General features: G+C 37.8%; 1 long non-coding RNA gene across 1 annotated transcript; it reads left to right on the plus strand.

The window, feature by feature from the left end:
- Nucleotides 1-810: 810 nt before the first annotated feature.
- Nucleotides 811-20,579, plus strand: LOC122820611. The gene is made up of 4 exons (XR_006368845.1): nt 811-1,059; nt 7,608-7,702; nt 7,794-7,897; nt 20,386-20,579. It is a non-coding gene; the product is annotated as an uncharacterized LOC122820611 (long non-coding RNA).
- Nucleotides 20,580-20,933: the final 354 nt, after the last annotated feature.

The following is a 20,933-nucleotide window of genomic DNA, read 5'->3' on the forward strand; positions in this document are numbered from 1 at the left end:
ATTCCGCTCAGCTGTGCCGCCAGGAGTTTTGGACTTATTGTGTTTTTTTTGTCTGGATTAAATTCATTATTCTACATATTTTCTGGGTCTGCCGCGTCTACCTCACCTCACACCACACCAATTCATGACAGCACCGACTTGGTAGAATGCCACACAGGTAACTGTGCTGACTGATGATGTTACATAACAAACGAAGGTGGAAAGTAAATACATTTAGACAAGCAATCCAACATGCACACATCCGATGTATTTATAATTTACATGATTATTTTTTTTAGCAAAACCTCATACATCTTCTGTTAAAAGGAAAAGTGTGTACTTTTCGTCACACATTTAATCAACTTCTATATTTTCAGTTTAATGCCGTGCTCAATCTAGCAGCTCTATTTTTGTTTTAACTTGAAAAAGAGACCTTTAAAAAAATATCCAAAGTTATGCTTCAAAACTTTCAAAACAGATCCTGGCATGAATATATGCCAGGTCTGGATATTGATATATAACCACTGAAAATGAAAACAGAAACAGAACTGACCAGTTTGTGTTGTGGCTGTCATTATTGTCTCATGTGGAGACAGAATAATTATGGATAAAAGCAGAAATATGTGAATAGCCCAATAAATAAATCAATACACCTAAAAATGCACCAGTTAGATTTAAAAAAGGAGAAAATTATTTGATGTTTTATAATTTAATTAGCATTCATATTTGTTTTTTTAAGCTTAGTTCAAACAAATTAAACACGTGCATTATTTTTCTGTCTCCCATTTGTTTCTAGCGTCAACTTCTCCCTATTGGTGGGTTAGCATTACAGCTAGCCCGAGCTAATGGACAACAGTCACAGCAAAGATTGAGACCTACGATGGGTTTGTCTGTGAGAAGGCATTGTTGTTACTCCTGACTTTATTTTTACTTTTATTTTTTGGACACTTTGTGTTAGAATATGTGTTGCACTTATGGACACAAATGTCGACCGCCTGGTTTTCTTAATTTGGAGGAAGCAGTTGTTGACTTCCGATTGCAACTTCCGTAGTTTTCCAGAGGTGACCCAGTCGTTGCAGGGTAAGTCAAAGCTAATTCAGAAGTTTATGTTGATTCCATAATTGGCACATTGTCAATAGCACGACTTGAGTTAAACATTTAACTTTTCCGTAAGCTTCTCATATTGGGTGCTGACAGAATTGGTGTATTGACCTGTGCTCACAAATTTTCTAACATGACACTGAGATAGGAGTTTAGTGGCAGCCACACTAAAGTTCTCTCCTTTTAATTTCAAATTTAACAATGGTCTTTATGGTCATGCTATTGTGTTATCTCATTAAACTACAAGACATGACCAAAAATTAAGCATTTTGGCCCTATTTACATTACAAACAGTAATCTGGTTTTTATGTTGCATTTGGACTAGTGGATTCTTTCTCGTTGAGTGGGCATTTGATACAGACTCCTTTAAGGAGGTCGTAAAAGCAGTTATGAGCACTAGACCATGAAAAAAATCAAAAGGTATTTCAAAAAGGTATTATCTTAAAGCTCCAGTGTGTAACTTTTATGAAAAATATTATTTTTACATATTTATTGAAACTATCATACATACAAATCTGAGATCCAGTGTATATTCCTTTTGCTACTATTATACTGTGATACAGTTTTTTTTTTTAAAATAGCTGAAAGTTATGTTGTTGTAACACTGATTATCAAGATCTGAAACTTAATTAATATGATAAATCTGAAGCAAGTAATCATCATTTAGAACATCTGTTGTGGAAAATCTCTATGTACAGTAGGCGTGCTCCAACCAGCCAAAATAAACAAAAACTGTATGCAGTAATTATATTGCCCAGCATGCTCCCTGTCCATGTGCCCCTGGCTGGTAATAACCTTTAGCTAATTACCATTTTTTTCCCCCTGCATCTTAATATCAGTTCATAAAGCAAAGCAGTGCTAATTAGGGACAGAGTGTGAGATGATATCCAATTAGGGCTCTGTCTCTCGTCTCTAAACAAGTCAGCTGACTTGATTCATCTTTACCTCATGCTTCCCCACAGCTATGTGGTTGGAGGGAGAGGGTTTCATTGAAAGGATGGACAGTGTTCCCTAATGGTGTATACTTTTAGACAGCAAAAAATAAAAATAAAAATCAGGGCAGTGATGAAGATTGCCAGCAGGGGTAGAGGCCAATAAAAGTACAGGCTTTTTAATTAATGTCAGAAATATCTCCTAATTTTGTGCAGCAAATATTTTTGCCACTACATTTTTTTTTTCTTTTTTTACAAAGCATCAAACAAGATTTAATGTATATTTAGTGATGGTCTGCAAAGTAGCTTTTTTTAATGTGTGTCTAAACATGACCCCAGATCACATTCCTCCGCAATGCCTGCAAGTAACACAAGAATGCCCCTGGCCTGCTGGTCATTTCCTTTTTTAGAAGAAACTGGAAGGTACCAAACAGGGTTCTTTACAGACTAGAATCAGATTAGTGTCATGGGGCCAGCTGCCATGAATGGGTGTCATGTTGGTGGGTGTCGGAGAGTAGGGTCTGCCTGTCACCACCCTGTGTCATTTCAGTCTGATTGCCACGTCCCCGCAGACATCAGCGACTTGCCGATGTAATCTGCAGTCATTCAGCAGTGACCTGCGGAAATGGAGACCGATGCCGGCGCCGAGACTGAAAGAGACTGAACGAATTGGTTGGCCCTTATATTTATCTACCTGACACTCTGAACTCTGAAGAACCTGCAGAAAGCCATCACTCCTCCGCTGTATTCACACAGAATCCTGACACATTTAAGAGCACTGGCAGCAGCAGTGGCACATTAAAAGCTTCAGATGGAGGAGCACTTGGCTAATTGGTTAAATGATGCATTAAGACATAAGCTTGACTAACTGCAAGAACCGTCCAGCATTTTTCTGTATTGCCTCACAAAGCCTTGAGGTTCTCGTAAGTAGCCAAACAAATTTTGTCTGCTCCTGGTCTGAATGGTGATGAGTTTATCATCACCATTCAGACCATTCAGAATATAGCCCTACTTTGGTAATTGTAATGTAACCGGACCTAATAATTTATTATTAGAATCTCCAAAACGCAATCATGACATCGTGTGTTGGATGCTATGGATGCTACCATTAAACAGAATAATGAGGACATCAAGCTATACCTATCCAAGAAAGCAGCAACTGGATCTGTTCTGCAGATGACCTGAAATTTATTTTTGTATACTAAATACAAGATCGCAAATATATTGGCAGTAAACTTTTCCAAAATTTTTTAAGATTTAATTTATTTATGATATTTAGCGCTATATTACTCTATTTCTCACAGATTGCTTCTGTGTGTTTTCTATTGTCATAGCCATAGGTTTCAGATCATCAACCATATTTTGTTACAAAGACAGACAAAGATAATCTTAGTAAATCCCCAGAAGTAGTTTTGAATTGGTGATTTCATTTACCAAAACACAAGAGCTATGTAGACCAAGCAGATCCTATGTGTAATACAAACAGTGATTATGTTATAATGGACATAAAACGCTTTTTTTTTTTTTTTTTTTTTTTAGGTTTTTAACCTAGTGCTTTGTGCAGAACTGCTTTTTATCAGCTACATTTCATGAACATGAATAGCTTGTTAAATGCCAGGCCAAAGCATCCCAATCAGATTTTATCTCAGGCATAATAAGACCAGTCTCAGTGTTTTCAAGCTTTAGGTCTAAAACCAATGGGTTAACATTAGTGATGTTACGTGATGAGCCGAGGCTTCGAGGCGTGTGTCGAGTAATGGAGGGGGCGTTTCCGTAAAGCGCGTATCGAGGCTTGCTTCATTTAGGGGAGGAGCCGAAAACGATGACGTCCGAAGCCTCGCTGCCCGGCTGTACCACGTGACTGCTTCGGGAAGTGGCTCAGATTTTGGCGCGGGGTTTATAAACCCCACAGGCTCCATTCAAAATGTGGGTTGTTGTAGTCGAGTTGCGGTCAGTTGAGAGAGTGGATAGAGTTTTGATAGTTTGGATTGTGGTTATTTAGTTTGAGACAGGTAGGGAGAATAAATAAATAAACACTACAACTTCCCCCACCCAATAGGGCAGTTTCACTAGGAAGTCATAGGAAAGCACGGGCCGTCCTCTGAGAGAGAGATAGAGAGACAGAAACAGAGACAGAGAGACACAGATACAGAAAGAGGGAGAGAAAAAAGACACAGGCAAAGAGAGAGAGAAAGATATATAGATCTAGAGATAGAGAGAAACAGAAAAATAAAAAATAGATATTTACAGAGAGAAAGAGATAGATACATACAGACAGAAAAAGAGAGAGAAAGAGAGAGAGAAAGATATATAGAGATAGAGAGAAAAAATATATATATATACAGAGAGAGAGGGAGACACAGAGAAAGGAAAAAAGAGAAAATCCTATCCTGTCCCACAGCTATCCTATTTTTAATTTTAATTCTAATATTAAGGATACGTGAGTTTTCACCACTTGATTTAACTTGAGTTACCTTGAACTCCAATACCATCATCACACACATCATAAGCAGATTTGCTCTGGAATAAACAAGGTATTGATCTAAATTAATTTTTCCCCCCTTCCCCCTTTATTTATTTTTCTGGGATTAATATTTAATGTTTTTAGACTTTATTATTTCAGGACTTATAATTGGGTTATTTATTTAATTTGAGCTTTTTACTAATAATCTCACTATTATAAATAGGATTGGTTAGTTAGTTTTAAAGTTCTTAATTTTTATATTAGGATTTTTAAGATAGCTGTGGGACAGGAAAGGATTGTTTTGTATATATATTTCTCTCTATCTCTATCTCTATACATCTCTTTCTCTCTCTCTTTGTCTCTTTTTTTCTTCACCTTTTGTGAAGTCATTCCCAAGAGCCATAATAGACAAAAATTCAATTCATCACACGTGTTAAGATACAGCTGGTTGTGATTATACACCTGGCCAGTAGGTGGTTTCGTGTGCACATGAAGCCTCAAGAAATGAACCCTTTCTCGAACCAGTTGGCTCAAGTGGTTCAATGCCTCATGAGGCTTCATCTCACCATCACTAGTTAACATCCTCCTTCTAGGAACTGAAGCAGCAAAGCAACAACAGACCATAACACCATAACCATGTTTCACAAAGGGCCAAGTTAGTTTAGATCAGTGTTTCCCAATTCCAGTCCTCGGGGCCCCCCTGCCTGCATCTTTTAGGTGTTTCCCTTCTGCCACACACCTGGATTGAATCTTTGGGTGATTAACAGGCTCCTGGAGTACTTGGTGGCTGCAGAAGACGTCATGCAATCATTTGAATCAGCTGTTCTGCTATAGAGGCACATCTAAAACATGCAGGCAGGGGGGCCCCGAGGACTGGAATTGGGAACCACTGGTTTAGATGTAAGATACCCCTGCTAAATTACTTGAGTTGAGAGACATTTCTGAATTTTGTGGGTCAGTAATGCTTTCATAATCTGTAATGACTTCATCTGCTTTGTCCACTGTGTTTGACCAAGTCCAAAGTCAGCACATTTGTCTACCAAAATGTTTTGGAGCACTTTATTCTTCTTCTTCCTTCTGACCCAATGTATGGAGATTGATTTGCTCGCCTAAGCACCAATATCTGCTGTAATGACCATAAAGAAAGACCTCAAACCCAACAATGAGGACAGTCTGAAAGCCACTAGTTGAGAAACTATGGGCTTCCTTATGTCCTCAGCAGCTTCACACACAGATCACGTTAATGCTAAACTGCAGGGGCGCAGCAATGCAAGCAACAGGAACCTCAACTAAGTGTTGAATGCACAAATTTCAGAGTAAATGGGCATATTTTAAACTAGGGTGACATTTCTGCATTAAAAATAATTTTCTTTTGTCAGTTGATTTCTGAGAAACAAATCTTTGGGTTTTCATTAACTGTAGGCTATAGTCATTGAAATGAACAGAAACTATCTCTTGGAGTATGTCAATGTGTGTTTCCCTTTATGAACTGAATTACTAAGTTAAGTTTAGTTACCTTCCATTTACCTTGTTTAAGATCTATGTCAGTCCTTCAGAATAGCTTTAACATCCCTTCCCAACAAGCCTATAGAGAGAACATGTCTGATCTCCTGACAATATTATTGTATTCCAGAGCATTTTATTAATAGAGCAAACATTAGCATAATTCTTTGCTTGGCTATATTCCAGCCATCTCCAGTATCTGTAGTGATGGCAGCTTGGCTTTCTTTACTTCCCTGACCTGCATTCTCAATGGCCTCCTAAAAAAACAGAGCTATAGGGCCATGTCGACACAGAGGGAATTAGCCATGCAAGCACTTCTATTTTGGAGATTTTGTTATGGAGTTGCACTTTGCCAATGCTAATTGTCCAAGCTTGTGCAGGGTCAAAAAGGGCTACCTCTCTTTTGGGAGGGTATGTTTGCTCTTCATCTGGACATTATGTTACCTCCGGCCATGATTTGCGTCAGCAAGGCTTGAGTTTAAATCCCCTTAATCACATCCAGGCACCCTAGGAGAATCAATAATTGCCAGCCCCCTCTTTTTTTCCCCCCATGTATTCCATGACGAATCCGGAGATCTTAACTCTGCTAGAGAAATTGGGAACTGCTATGTTGTAAAAAAACAAATCTAAAATATCTGAAGACCACAAAGGTATAAATCCTTTAAATGACTTGTGAAAGAAAGTGTTGTCTCTGAAGAATAAGCCAATTTTATTATATATGCAGTCATATTCAGCAAATTAGAATATTATTGAAAAGTTAATTCATTCTATTAACTCACTACTAAATACAGTGAAGTATATTACTGTGATGTCATACAATTTTAAAGCAGCATTAATATTTTTGCTAGGCCCAATTGAGCATCCTGAAATAATAATAATAAGAAAAACAGATTGTCAATTAAATTACATTGCCCCATAATAAACAGTTTGTGAACTGAATAATGATAATTATGATTCTAATTAATTCCATTATGCTGTACATTCAATTTGAGTAAATAATCATAATTTAAAGTACATTTAGTATTGTCTAAATAAGTACATTTTTGTTGGAACCATCTATCTGTTCTGGCATCAGTATATTCTTTTTTTTATTTTTATTTTTTTTATTGATTCACTGTCCCTGCGGTTCACTAGTGTAGCCATACAGGGACCGGAGAGCAAAGCATTTTAATCTGTCAAGATGTCACAGGCAAACGGGAAAAGAGAAAGAGGGGTAAAGTTTTGATGAAAGAGGGCAGATGACACCAGCCAGTCAATGCTGGTGTGCACAATTGTGAAAGCCCACACGCATACTTGCACCTGCACATAAAAAAAACAAAAAACAAACAAGCGAAACGTGGAGCTTGTCTGTCAGTCAATCAGTCAATGTCCTCTTGAGGGACTTTGACTTCTGGTCTTTATATCCCCACAGACATCTCAACACGGCTCACTGAGCCGTGCAACAGGCCACTGGTGGCGCTCCACTTCATACTTGATATGTTACAAATGGGGACTTGTGACCTCAACGATGTGACTGTTGTGGACAGAATACCTTTACTTTAAAAACTAAGGCAAAGCATACAAAGGCAAATGTACACATCGACAGCTTAAAATAAAACTTGCTTGTTTCTGTTTGCTTGTGTTCCCAGCTGAGGTTTTTTAGCAGCAGTTAATTCCCCAGACAGCTGCAGCAGTCTTTGAGAGTATGCTCCTGAGCAGCTTTTATTGGCAAAACATGCTAAAGGTAAGATGATGAATTAGAACATTGTGAGCTGCATCTTCTGTGTGTTTTTTGCAGAGTTGTATACACAACACAAGAGAAAGTTTGCTCCCAGGAATATTCAAGGTGGAATTCCAGCGAGACATCACATCTACTTCAAATGAATCCAGACGAAGAAGGTGGCTGCCAACAAACCTTGGTTTTGTGCTAAGGCAGAAGGTACATAGATTTTTTTTTTTTTTTTTTTACATCATAATGCTGATGAATGTGTGCACTACTATTTTGCTCAGAAGTTTACATACTGATTATACTTATAAATGTCATAGAACTTTTTCGATATGTTTTGATGGATTTGTACTATTCTTTTTCCGAATAAGAATAATGATACAGCATGCAATTTTGGTGAGTTAAAAAAGTTTGTGTGAACAAGTTTGACTCTAATCCACAAAGAGATTAGTCAAATTATCTTTGACTATGAATCACTTACTTTTTTTTGTTGTTGTTGGCATATGCTTAGCATAGTGCACACGTTTTTACATTGATCAGGGTAATTCCAGAACGTTAGTCTTCTTTATCTGTCCCAGAGACAATTTAGATGTGAGATAGGCATCACTTTCCTCTTGGGTTACAATTTCAATTTTTCAACCTCATTCATCTGTACAATCCAGTGAAAGTGAAGAATCACAGGGTGACATGGAAATCTTTTCCACACTCTATAATAGTAATCGGTAGAAACAATGGGAATTTGGCTTATGATGGGGATCTGCAGTCCACTGCTAACCGCAGTATTGCTTGTTGACGACGTCATCGGCTGGCATCAAAACAGAGCCAGCAGGAAAACGGCTTGTCTGAGAACGAAAGGGAAGAGATTGTTAAAAAGGCAGGTGCGAAAACGTCAATTACATTTCACCTGGTTTGGGTTAAAACCAGGGCTGTCGATGTTGACGCATGCAATTTAGTCTAAAAAAGTTTAATATGTTAATATTACTGAATGCAGATTAATTGTATGGCTTATTTTGACCTAAAAGCCTCTCTTACCTATTTCACAGCAGTGCTTTATTTTACTTTGGTAAAATGCAGAGTCCCAAACGAGTGAAAAGATGACCAAGGTTTAAAAACACTCCAATGAATGTTTGGATAAAACCAAGGTAGTATGTGGCCTACTTACTGCAATGATGAATTATCCTTACACCAAAGCACAAGCAGTTTATTGTTAGAATTTTGAAATTGGAGAAATGCTAACTAAATAACTCCACTTTATTTCAAAAGTAATGAATTAATTAGCAATCTATTATATTTTTGGCTTGTTCTGGTTATAATGCAGACTTACGACTACACAACTATTCTCTCCACTTTCTAATTTGTTGAGGAGAAGAAAAAAAGAGATGAGGGCAGGTATGAAACTGTATGATAACAAGCCAAAACAAAAGTAATGCTGTGAACAATTACTTGTGGATTCAGAGCTTTGTGTACAAGCTCTGAATTGCAACTTTGCAATGTAGCAGTTGTTATGTTGTCCTTATGTTCAATTCCATAAAGTTAATATGAAGCCAACAGAAGAGGGAAACTCTTTGAAGGCAACAGGGGCCACAGGGTAGTGTGAAATAAACTACTTCTAAGAATTTGTAATAGTGGTAGGCGTGGTTTCTAAAGGAGATTTCAGCAGTGGGTAAAAAGTGTAGTGTGTGTGTGTGTTTGGGTATGTGTGTATTCTTTGTTGGCGGCCCATCTGTAATGTACAAAGGCGATTAAGTTTGAGCCGCAGTCGGGGCAGCAGACACTCAGCTGAGTGGTGCAGTACAGATAAGAATGAATGCAAATATACAGCAAGAGTGACACATTAACCTTGGACAAGGTTGGACTTTATTGCTGCAAGCACTGGGGTGCCTGCTGAGCGTAAATACACAGCCTCATATCCGAGCACACGTACATTTTCACCTGCACTTCAAACAGTTTGTAAACATGTAAAAGAGCTCCAAACCCACTGATGCACACACACACAAATGACAGCTGATTATTTTTTTTTATCACAATATTCAGTGGTAAACTCAAATATTACACACTTTTATTTGGTCACTAAGCACCAGAGAAAGAAAGTGAAGTTCTCAGCTTATGTGTGGCACAAAAATGATTTGTGTAATACTTATTGTTTTTCTCTATTTATAAACAGCCACTTATCATTTTTGACTGTAGATACACAATTGTGGAGGACTCAAGTTTTTGGTGCCGGAGATGAGAACTCGTGCACACATAAAGACCTAAAACTTGACTTAGACTTGTGCCCTAAAGACTTGAGACTTAGTCATGCTCTGAAGACTTTGCTTGGACTTGTGCCCTTATTATTTGAGTTATGACTTTACCAAGGAAATTCAACTCCAATCCTCATGGGCCAGTCTTCCTTCTCCAACAGACCTTAATAAAATGGATGAAATACATCCTCAGCATGCAATCAAGTTCTCCAGAATCCTGCTCATGACCAAATTATTTGACTCAGGTGTGTTGAAGCAGGCACATCTAAAAGTTGCAGTACATTGGTTCTTGAGAACTGGAGTTGAATACCACTGACTTAATCTCACTTTTAACGAGTCAAGACATGAAATAGGCGTCTTCTCTAAAGACTCAAGACTTTATTTAAACTTAAAATAATACCCAGTTCATATTAAATCTGCAGTACAACTTTTATAAAAACAAATATGTGTTCTCTATATTTGTTGAAGCTGCACTATATCGTGACAGTGTAGTATAAGACTGATATTCTGTGAAAAAAGTCGGGCTCCTCTGCCTTCTCCTTCTGTTTTGCAATCATCTGCTGAAATACGCCACTCAGCCAGAAATAACCAATCAGAGCCAGGAGGAGGGTCTTAGCTCTGCCAGGTATGCTCATGTATGCAGTGCTCACCCTGTCCTCCTTGCTATCTGCTGTGCTACAGCTCTTTCTCCACAGCAGAGCCTGCCATGAATGCTCAAGCTAGTTAGCACAGCCACTGATGACTGTGAATAAACAGTTTTCCTGGAACATTGAGTTGTTTCCCCACTATTTGCACATTGAACCACGGGTGCCCTTTATAATAAAAATCACTCTGTCAGCATGAAAACACAGCTCTTATCAGAACCGTGTCTCTAACTGTTAAATTTCCTAGAAAAAGGGCTGTAGAAAGCTAACTAAAGTGATCTCTAATAACACTAGTTAATAACGCCTCTGTGTCTGACAGTCTTTCTCTCCCTATATTCCTCTCAATTGCTTTGACGTCATATGCAGGCAGACAGCATCTAGGAGCAGGTAAAAATAGTGCAGCAGAGGTAAGAGACATCAGGTTGAGATGTGCTGAACAGATGGAGAGGGAAAACAGTGGATACCAATAAAGTAGCTGGAAATTGGCCATGGCGGCTCTTACTGTACAGTATTAGCCACGTTGCTCTGTGATGAGTTCTTTTGGGGACCCCAGGATATTAAAACCTGGACCACTATGTGAGCAGGAAGTTAACTTTTTCTTGGTGACTTCATTTTAAATTAACTGTTGGACGGTAGTTTTATCATAAACAATGGAAATGAAAATCTGATAAAACGCACTAGTTCAAATGTTATAGATTTTAATCATCACCCTGTTTAACGTCTATTTCTGTGAAACATGTTTGGTGGACAGAATGTCATAGACTGCAGTCCAATGTACTGCAGTTGTAGTTCAAAACTTGAACAATTTTTTTTTTTTTATATATATATATATACAGTACAGACCAAAATTTGGACACACAGTTGTGTCCAAATTTTGGTCTGTACTGTATATATTTAAGACGCTTTGCACTGTAAGCATCTAGACTTGGTCTGGTAAAACTTTCAAGTCATTAAAAAATGGGAGCCACCGTTCAGTCCATTTCCAATCTCCCTTTTATTAAAAAGAATGTTTTCAGCCATAGCCAAAATACCTTTATGGCATAAAATGAATGAATGAAAGACCTAAAAATAACTTGTCCATTAAAATCTTACACTTGGAGATATTGCAACCCTATGAAATAAACTTACAAGCTTTATTTAGGACATATTTATTTTATTTCATCTTGAAAACATGCTTTTGTGAACACACTGGAGTTAAACATAAATGAGTTAATCCCCCCCTGGGCTTCAGAGACGGGGTCATTTAGACCCCACAAGTTTTTTCAGTCTGTGCACTGTCCAGTGTGGTCGCACTGATTGGTGTGTGGGCATGTGTGTGTGTGGTTTCGAAAACTGACGATGTGACAGGACAGCTATCCCACTTCCTTGTTACGTCAATGTTAAGGGCGAGCGTAACATTTTCCGTGCTCCTCCGTAGCGTTGAAGTAGCGCCGCGGGAAGGTTAAGTAACACCACGGAATAAATATACATTTTTCTTATGCAGAGATAGTGTGACTATACCGGCAATTATAACCCTTTTTGTGGGCTCATTTTCAAAGAGTACTATACCAATGTATAGGTCAAGAATAAAAGCTTCACCACTTGTTCAACCGTCGTTGAGCTAAATGCAAACCTCTAAAAGTGTGACTATAACTCACTATATACCATAACTCAACCTGGAGGGTTTTTTTTGTATTTCTTTTCTCCTAATTCCCTTTGCTCAATTTATGTGCAGCAGTGAGTTTGAATTAAAGTTAAGTTTCCATGGGTACTGCTCTGCTTCTTATGATTATTATTTTTTTATTATTCATAAACTATTAACTTGTTAAATATTGCATACATTAACAGTTTTCTGAAGTCTTAGTCTTACTAATAAAAATTTAAGTCCAAATCAGCAAACTGATAAAAATTCACTAAAAGAAATCAACCTTAAAGGACTTCATGTTCAAACCTTTGTACTTGAGCCTCTGTAAACACTTAAAAACTCCAGCCAGTGAATTACTGTCAGAGTATGCGGAGACGCAGATCACTTTGGTCCAGTTCAACTTGAAATGACAGAAGCTTAAAAAGTTGTAATGAAGGAAATCTTAGTTGTTCCTTCATTCACTATCCAGCTTCTAAATTCTTTTTCTGAGATAAACATACTATTCATAAAGCTGTAATAAATACATCACTCTTGTGATGAAGGGAAAAAAGATAGACTGTTAGCGGAATCCCACTGTTTTTGCTAAAATAAATTATCTATGTAGTCAAACAAGTAAATTATTATAAAAATGACAGAGGCTGACCTTAGTTAGCATCACATCCATGAATTCTGATTTATGAAAATATTGCTTCGAACCTTTTGATGAAAGACTGTGGTTAAATAAACAAGATGAAAAGCTTGTTTATTTAACTTCATTTAAAATGTGGATGAAAGATGATTAAAATTTGAGAGGACTGCTGAATTGCCACAGGGTAAATAAACTGCTAAATCGAGACTGACGTCTAGATTTTGTCAACAGGTGAATTCAATGGATAGTTTCATTGATGTTTCACATTTAATCTGTTTCAGGCTTATTAACCAGGATGCCCTTTGATTAAATTTGAGTCATACTTCTGTGAATTTTGAAGAAAGTTGACACTAAACGACACGCTCCGCACATTCACTTTGTAGGATTTCTGAGGTTAAAACGCATTAAAAGTAATAGATTTTGTTCATTTTCAAGGCCTTAAATGGCATTAAAAAGTATTGAATCTGCTTCTCGGTGCCATTCGAAATTGTTCATCAGTTTTCAGTTGAAAGAAGATGATGCCTGAAGTGCTTAGCCAGACTCGCATGTTGGAGGCGTTACGTTAGCGTAGCACACAGAACCATTTTGTTAATCCTTTCTATCGAGTTGGTAGCTTAAGCTACTCTCCTATTGAAAATACATCAGGTAAGCGAGGGTCACAATTTTAGTCTACATTTTTTCAAGTTTATTAAAGCGGAAAGTTGCTTAAAAGAATGAAGTCTGTGTGTATACTTTCATTTTGTGCTTCTTTTTGGCTGTTGTGCAGGATAAGAAAAACATAGTCATTTTGCAAAGTAAAAAATAACCAATCTGTTAGTACAATGTACTTTAAGTACAGTTAAAGCAAAGCCTTCACAACCTTACAATAGACAAAACTCCAACTAAAAAAGGAAACTGCTAGTGCAATACAGAAAAGGACAGAGCAGACCCAGTCATAAAGCCTGGAATAGAGTTGTATTTGAGTAGGGATTTCTTTTTTTTTTTTCTTCTCTTTCTGGAAGCCCAAGAAATTACTTTTTGGGTTTGTTTTGGTCTTTTTCATTAAGTCACTTTTTATCACCAGAATGATTTGATTTGATGTGATTTGTTTATGCAGAGGTGGTTCCTTTTTTTTTTTTTTTAATAATCACAGAATACATTAGCACTTCTTTACTTTGCTCCATTTTAAAATCCAAGCCTGTGCAAGTGTGCATGCTATGATAGTGTAGGTGTATATAATTATGACTCAGCGAGGAAGAGAAGTTCTAGAGATACCATGGCAGACAATATTATTCTCTCTCCAACATACCTGCTCCCCCTTAGCTGGTCTGGTGAATGAAGGAGAGAAGGAAAGGTTATGGCAGAAAGGTAGAATATTGAAATTCAGGACCACTTCACCTAGCCCATGAGTGGCTGTCTGAAGATTAATGAGTTATTTGGGGAGAGTTCAGCTATTTCACATGCACAGGGTCCACATTAGTGATATAATTAATTTTACAACACTGAGGTGTTGTCACCCCTCAGTAGCATGCCATACGCCTATGATAAGCAAATCCTAATTAAACAACACACAAGGAAAAAAAAATGACATTCAAAGTCCTGGGAGGAAGAACAAGCCCTTGCTTGAGTCGAGCCCAAGTTTTTTATTTCCTCGTAGGACAGCTTCGCATGGGTTTTGAACACTGTAGAACAAAATAATTGAATTGACTTTGATTTCCTCATCAAGGTTTTTGAGATATTTTGAATGTGCTCAAAGTATTCGGAGAAGTAGATGAGCGTAGTGCAAAACTTACATCTTCACGTACCTTTTAACTGATTAAAAGGAGGAACAAAAACCTGAAAAGTCAGTAATATAAATAATGACATGTTGATGAGAGATGTCCAATTTCACACTATGATCCTCAATATCCATTAGGGAAACTGAAAATGAAGACTGAGTTAAACACGTTTTTTGTTGTAGTTCTAAATTTATATATTTTTTCATATTATGTAAACATTTTTATTCACTTTTCTAGTAAAATTGTGACTGTGAAGGGATATGGTTAATTCTTCTAAAGTTCAAAAAAATATAACCAACTACAGCATGACAATAAATTTGTTATGTAAATAACAAACCACTACGTAGGCAATTTTCGACTGCAGTATTTCTATTACTCTAAGATTTTAAAGCATTTTGTTATGTCAGTTTCTAAACGGTTGACAACGACCTAATAGCAAATGGCAAGCACATGCACAGAGGTGCAGCCCTACAATAAAAGCGAAGCAGTTCCTTTATAACCCTAAAATGCCATGTGAAGCTCTGTGCAAATAGAAAACAGAATTATTTATATTCTGTCGGATTGCAGCCTAATGGAACAATGCAGCATGCTGCCCTGCAGGGAAAATATGTGGTAAAGAAGGATTAATTTGTGTGAATAAAACGCCTTGGTGATTTCTATGATTTGTTTCCACACATCAAAGCGAGAGTGGAATAACTGCTTATTTTACAAAAAAAAAAAAAACCTGCTAATCAAACTGTGGGTGACATTGAAACCATGCTGATAAAATGTTTAAAGCCGACTATACCGCCGAGTATTCCGCATCATGTTCTCTGTGGAAGCCAAATGTGGAGATGTATGGATGAAAGATTCTTGTGCTTTAAATAATTTGTTAGTGTTTGTGAGCACAAATGGACTCTCAGGAGTGAAGCACTTTATTTGAGCTGAAATAGTTTTGCTTTTCTTGTCTTTTACTCCTCATCAAACTACAGCTCCTAAACACGTGAAGAAAACTGTGGGGCATTCTCCCTTCTAATTTGAACGTCTCCACGATCAGGATTCACTTAACCTCTCCTCTGAATAAAGTAAGATATAATTATGAAGTGATGTTCTTCTTTAGCTATAGGGTTTCAGTTTTGTGCTTATATAAGGTTCAGTCTCACATGCCCTTAAATGTGAAACCAACTGCCTTCAGAAGTTTGTTTAGTAAAAAACAATCCACTTGTGTGTAAATAAGTCAGTATACATTCCAGTTATAAGATATGTAGAAGTTTGCGGCTATGACATCACAAAATGTGAAAATGTTCAAGGGATAGGAAACATTTCCCAAACAGTCTTAATGACTTAAAATGACTTATTTTTGTTGAATCCCCCTTTTATACTTGATCCAAAAAAGAAGTTGAGGAATTTGTGCGGTGAATGGACTTCAGAGAGAAATGTTGGTGCTTCTGCTATTTTAAAATGTCATAAACTTATTCTTTTATTAAATCATGATCTAAATATGAATACATTAAAATAAAATTGAATCAGTGCCATAGTTCTAAGCATAAATAAATAAAGGGGATTTGGGTTGATTTAATTTAGGAGGTATAAAATTGATTTATCTCAATTACTGCTTGTCAAATCTGTAGCATCTCCGGCTAGAGAGACACATTAGGAGTTTTAGCTTCCTCAGTGTTTTTACCATGTTAGCATGCTGACTCCAGCTGGTGTTTTTACCTTTTTTACCCAAACTCTTGAACCTGCTTTTCTTTACAGTTCTCTAAAGGCTGCATTTATCCCTGTTGCTTGTGTATCTTCCTTGGATTAAACCTTGTTCTTCCACAAATGTTCCCATCAGTACACACACAGCACTCTGTAAATGGTCAAAATCCCTTGCGGTGACCTTTTGTGACTTACTTTCTGAAGGGAGTCAGCAAGCGCCTACTGGATGTCTAAGTCAGCAGTCATGGCATGGCTACAACCCAACAATTCTTTATTTTTAAAATCCATCTTTTAATTGCCTTATGTAATATTCACATCTGAAAAACTGAACAACTACTTAAAATACATCTATTGAATGTATATTATATAGGAGTTTCTGTTTTTAGAAGGGAACTACTGAAAATAATTCAGACTTTAATTTAATGATTGAGTATGAATGCATTCAGCTCTAAGTAATGTAAAAAGGCATTATCTAGCCAGAAATTTGGATCTATTCGTCTTAGCAATGTGCATGCATCAAAACCATCTTCCATCACCGGCCCAGAAAGCTAAACAAGCTTCTCCTGACAAGAAAGGCACCATCACTCCAAGTTTCTCGCCTTCCCTCACCGCCTTGCCTGATAGGTAACACAGTTAAAATGGGCAGAAGTAATGGGGGACAACACGAGTGAAGGCAGTGCCAACAGCTCCCGGGTCCTGCATGTGGCGAGCCTTGCCCATGCGACAGATGGATGTAGTCTCTGGACTGATTAATGTGCTCACTGGCCTGTGCTTCAGTGGCTGCAGCAATGAATGAGTCTGCAAAAAAAAGAAGAAGAAGAAAAAAATCGCACTATTTATTCTGCCTCCAAAACAGGTGTTACACTTGTTCTTCCTCGCTTTCGTTCCGCTGCTGTTAGTATAGGTGGATGATCCAACCAAACATATCTGACATGAAGGTCAGCCAGACAGTATTCCCTACCAGAATACATAAATGAATCTGAGGCAAGTCAAACCTTGGGCTTGCATAAATTCATCATGAAACATAATGGAACACCACGGCGGGGCACAAAACAAAAACGCAGTCATAGTCAAGGTCAGTGTTGTTTATGGAGCCTTTCAAAACACATCACTAACTGCTTTACAGAGCAGCCCATAACATAAAGAATGGGGTTGATTATGATTTAAAGCATTTTGCAGAAAAGCCCAGGCAACTCTTCTATTAAGCCTTTAAAAAAAGTAAAAGAAGTCAATATGCAATCTTACAATGTGATCAGAGAAGCGTCTTTTCGTCACGATGACACTGGAATTTGGCGAGCTGTAATGCCAAGGCCGATAGCCGTCAATGCCAAGTGAAGATGAAGCTTATCTACTGTGAGCCATATTTCCTCTGTAATCTGGCTGGACAGATTGTGCCTCCGCTCTGATAAAGCTCAACTCCCTCACGAATACCTTGCGCTACATATTGCTCCCCATTTGTGACCTTTAAGTTCTCAGGTGCCCTCCTCTCCCCAAAATGCAACCACAGCAGTGGTCTTCAGTGTTGCTGTCCTACCAAAGACAATCCCTCGCCTCCCCCCACAAACTCCCAGCTCGTTCATACACACTTTAAAGATCCCGGCCCATCCCTTGGCGATTACTGTAGGGTGAAAATGAAAAATAGCATTTTCAGCACAGCGACATGTAATCTGTTTGGCGAGCTTTAATTTCCCCCGACGACATAAGAGAGTGGGTGGGACATAAACTCATGTACTTTTGTCACGAGACAAGGACAACACTTCAGTAGGGCACCTAGACGTGCTTATTTTTCTTCATCTTCCGTAACTTGCTCACATTATGCGTGACATTATGGGTACTTTGTTGACTAATTACACACTCAAAAAAAATGATTGAGAGTACATTGCCATGAAGCAAACTTTTACATCAGACTAAGCCGTTTTAAAATGGTTTTATTTATTACAGTTAACTTGCCCTATGTGAAAAGCTAATTGCCCCCTCTATCCTCACAACGATGCATCCACTCTCCTTCTGTAAAACACGTTGAAGATGTCAGAGAAAGTTAGAGTGATGTAAGCGCCTTCGAATTTGATGAGATAACTCTTCATCATCTTGGCCCATCTGTCAGCCAGGTGCAGAATGATGGCTGGCCTCTGATGTGAGCAGAGCATTAGCCATGTCATGTATGTGCTCAAAATGGTTTTCCATCACTTTACCGAGTCCTTAGCCTGAGCAGCAGGGGGGGAGAGACCCTGCTCACCCCGACCCCTGGCGGCTGCGGCTATTAGCGTGATGCACGGCATCTCATTTCTCATCCTGCATTCGAAGGCCAGCAGATCCAGTCTTTCTCCTGGCTTCACACCGGCCTCCTTTTTGTGTAGGGGAGAAATGGCTGTTGCACAGTGAAACTTGTATGTGTATGATGGCAAGTTATGAAGGTTGAATATGCAGAAAAGGCAAGTGGAAATCCTCCTGCTGCACGGTAAAGTCGAGGGTTAAATTTCTTCAAAAGGAACAGGGAAAGATTTGGTATTTAATGGTTGCAGTGTGGAGAAATTCTACTCCACCCATTTTTACATTATGAGTAATAGATGCTGCAATAATGACACAACTCGTTCTTTAATTTAAAAAAAAAAATTATTTTTCATGAAGACTGAAAATAACACAGAAACAAAGTGAGTTAAAGCTGACACCGTCTGAATGAAAAAGCTTCCCATGGGTCGTTCAGGAATTAAAATTTGGATAATGAAAGAAAAGCCCTGTATGTTTTCCTGATATTTTTCTGCATTGATCAAACTTTCATCATTTTGCCTTTGTTAACCTTTCTGCTTTATTTTTAATGGCTTTCTGGTGGAAACATCAAACATGCCCTTTTGGTGTCTGCTGAAATCTAAAATTCAATTTAAGAGAAAAATCCTAAAGAAAGTGAAATTAACGACTCTTAAACAACCTTGTTAGCAGCAAAAGATGCACCTTTAAGCATAAGTCTTTCCTAATAAGGTACTATAAAATCCTGATTATGGTGGAAATGCACTAACACACATTTGCGTATACACACCGTGCACACACCATGGCGGCATAATGAATAATCACAAAGTCATAATTACCTTCTAACAACCTTTTTCTCACTACAGTGCATCTTTGTGATTGAAGTCCACCCACATTGAGTTAATTGCATCTATTCCCCGATGCCACGAAAATGCAATTAAAATGCAGGCGTTACCCACAGTCCTGCGAAATCATCAACATAGTGCGTTGTTAAAAATAGGCCAGGTGATTGGCTTTTTGGTTGAGCCTGAAATTTTGTTTTAGGGAACTAGACAGCGGTGTTGATAGGAAAGTGCTCTTTTGTTTTATTTTTCGTTTTCAAATAAATCAGTGACAAACATGTCAAAAAACTAAACTGGTCCATAGAGAATACAGCATTGTGTGTTTTACTGGTCAGTTATTGACAAATTCTTTGGTACCCATATTCAACTGCAAATATTTCAACTATTTTTTAACTTGAAACCTGGTACAACATAGATCAGGGGTGCCCAAAGTTGGTCCTCGAGGGCCGGCCTCCTGCATGTTTTAGTTTTCTCCCTGGTTTAACGCACCTGGACCCAATGATGGCTCTTTAGAAGGCCTAAGAAGAACACTGACATGCTGAAAAGGTTGTTACCACCACTAGGGAGAGAACTAAAACATGCAGGATGCCGGCCCTCAAGGACCGACTTTGGCCACCACTGTCCTAGATTCTTTTCAGATTTTAGCTTCACTGCATTGATAAACAGGCACAGTGCCTTGAAAAAGTATCTGAAGATTTTAATTAAGCTTTACTACTTTGTTGAATTAGCTTTAACTGCAGTAACTGCCCCAAGTTTTTCAGGATATGTTTCTACCTGTTTTGCGAATCTAGAAAAATCTTGGTAGTTCTTCTTTACAAAAAAAGTTTAAGCTCAGTCAGGGAGTCTGTGAGCTTTACGTTTCAAGAAAGTCTTTACCTAAAATTCTAAATTGGGTTTCGGCCTGGACAAGAAGCCAATATATATGTTTCGATGCAATTCATGCCTCTGAACACAGCACATGCACAAATAAATGTGTGTGCAGCTGATTTAATCAGATACAAATGGGCAGAAATCTTCCCTGCTTTTTATTCACAAGGAAACCATGCTGGACTCGAGATCGATGAGGAAAGTGAAAACTGGCCCTAGAATTATTGGTCTACCACAACCTGAGCCGTAGGACATCTACACCACCAGGTGCAGAGGAAACGCACTAACCATCATGGAAGACTAAGTCCATTCTTCTTTCCTATTTATCACTGGAAACCACTGAAGATATTTTACTTCCTATCCAAAGACAGTTTTTTTTTTTTTTTTTTTGCTTGCTGCTGTCAAACTCTGAAATTGCAGCTTTTAAATTGATGTATTTCTTTTGAAATTTTTTTTATTATCTTAATTTAATCCAGTGTAGTGCCCTTGTAGAACTGGTTTAAAAAAATTAAATAAATTCACAGAACATATGATGGACAAAAACCCATTTATTAATCGCTATTGCATTTACAAACTAGACAAATAAGAATAGTTGGAAAAAAATGTCTCCAAATATAATCCAAAAAAGACTGTGGCTTTGTAACCAAAACATGACAAGGACATTTTTTGAGGCAACCTTTAAATTACATTAGACCACTGATTTGGCTTAAGAGTCAC

The sequence above is a fragment of the Gambusia affinis genome, linkage group LG18 (assembly GCF_019740435.1).
Source record: "Gambusia affinis linkage group LG18, SWU_Gaff_1.0, whole genome shotgun sequence".
Classification (NCBI taxonomy): Eukaryota; Metazoa; Chordata; class Actinopteri; order Cyprinodontiformes; family Poeciliidae; genus Gambusia; species Gambusia affinis.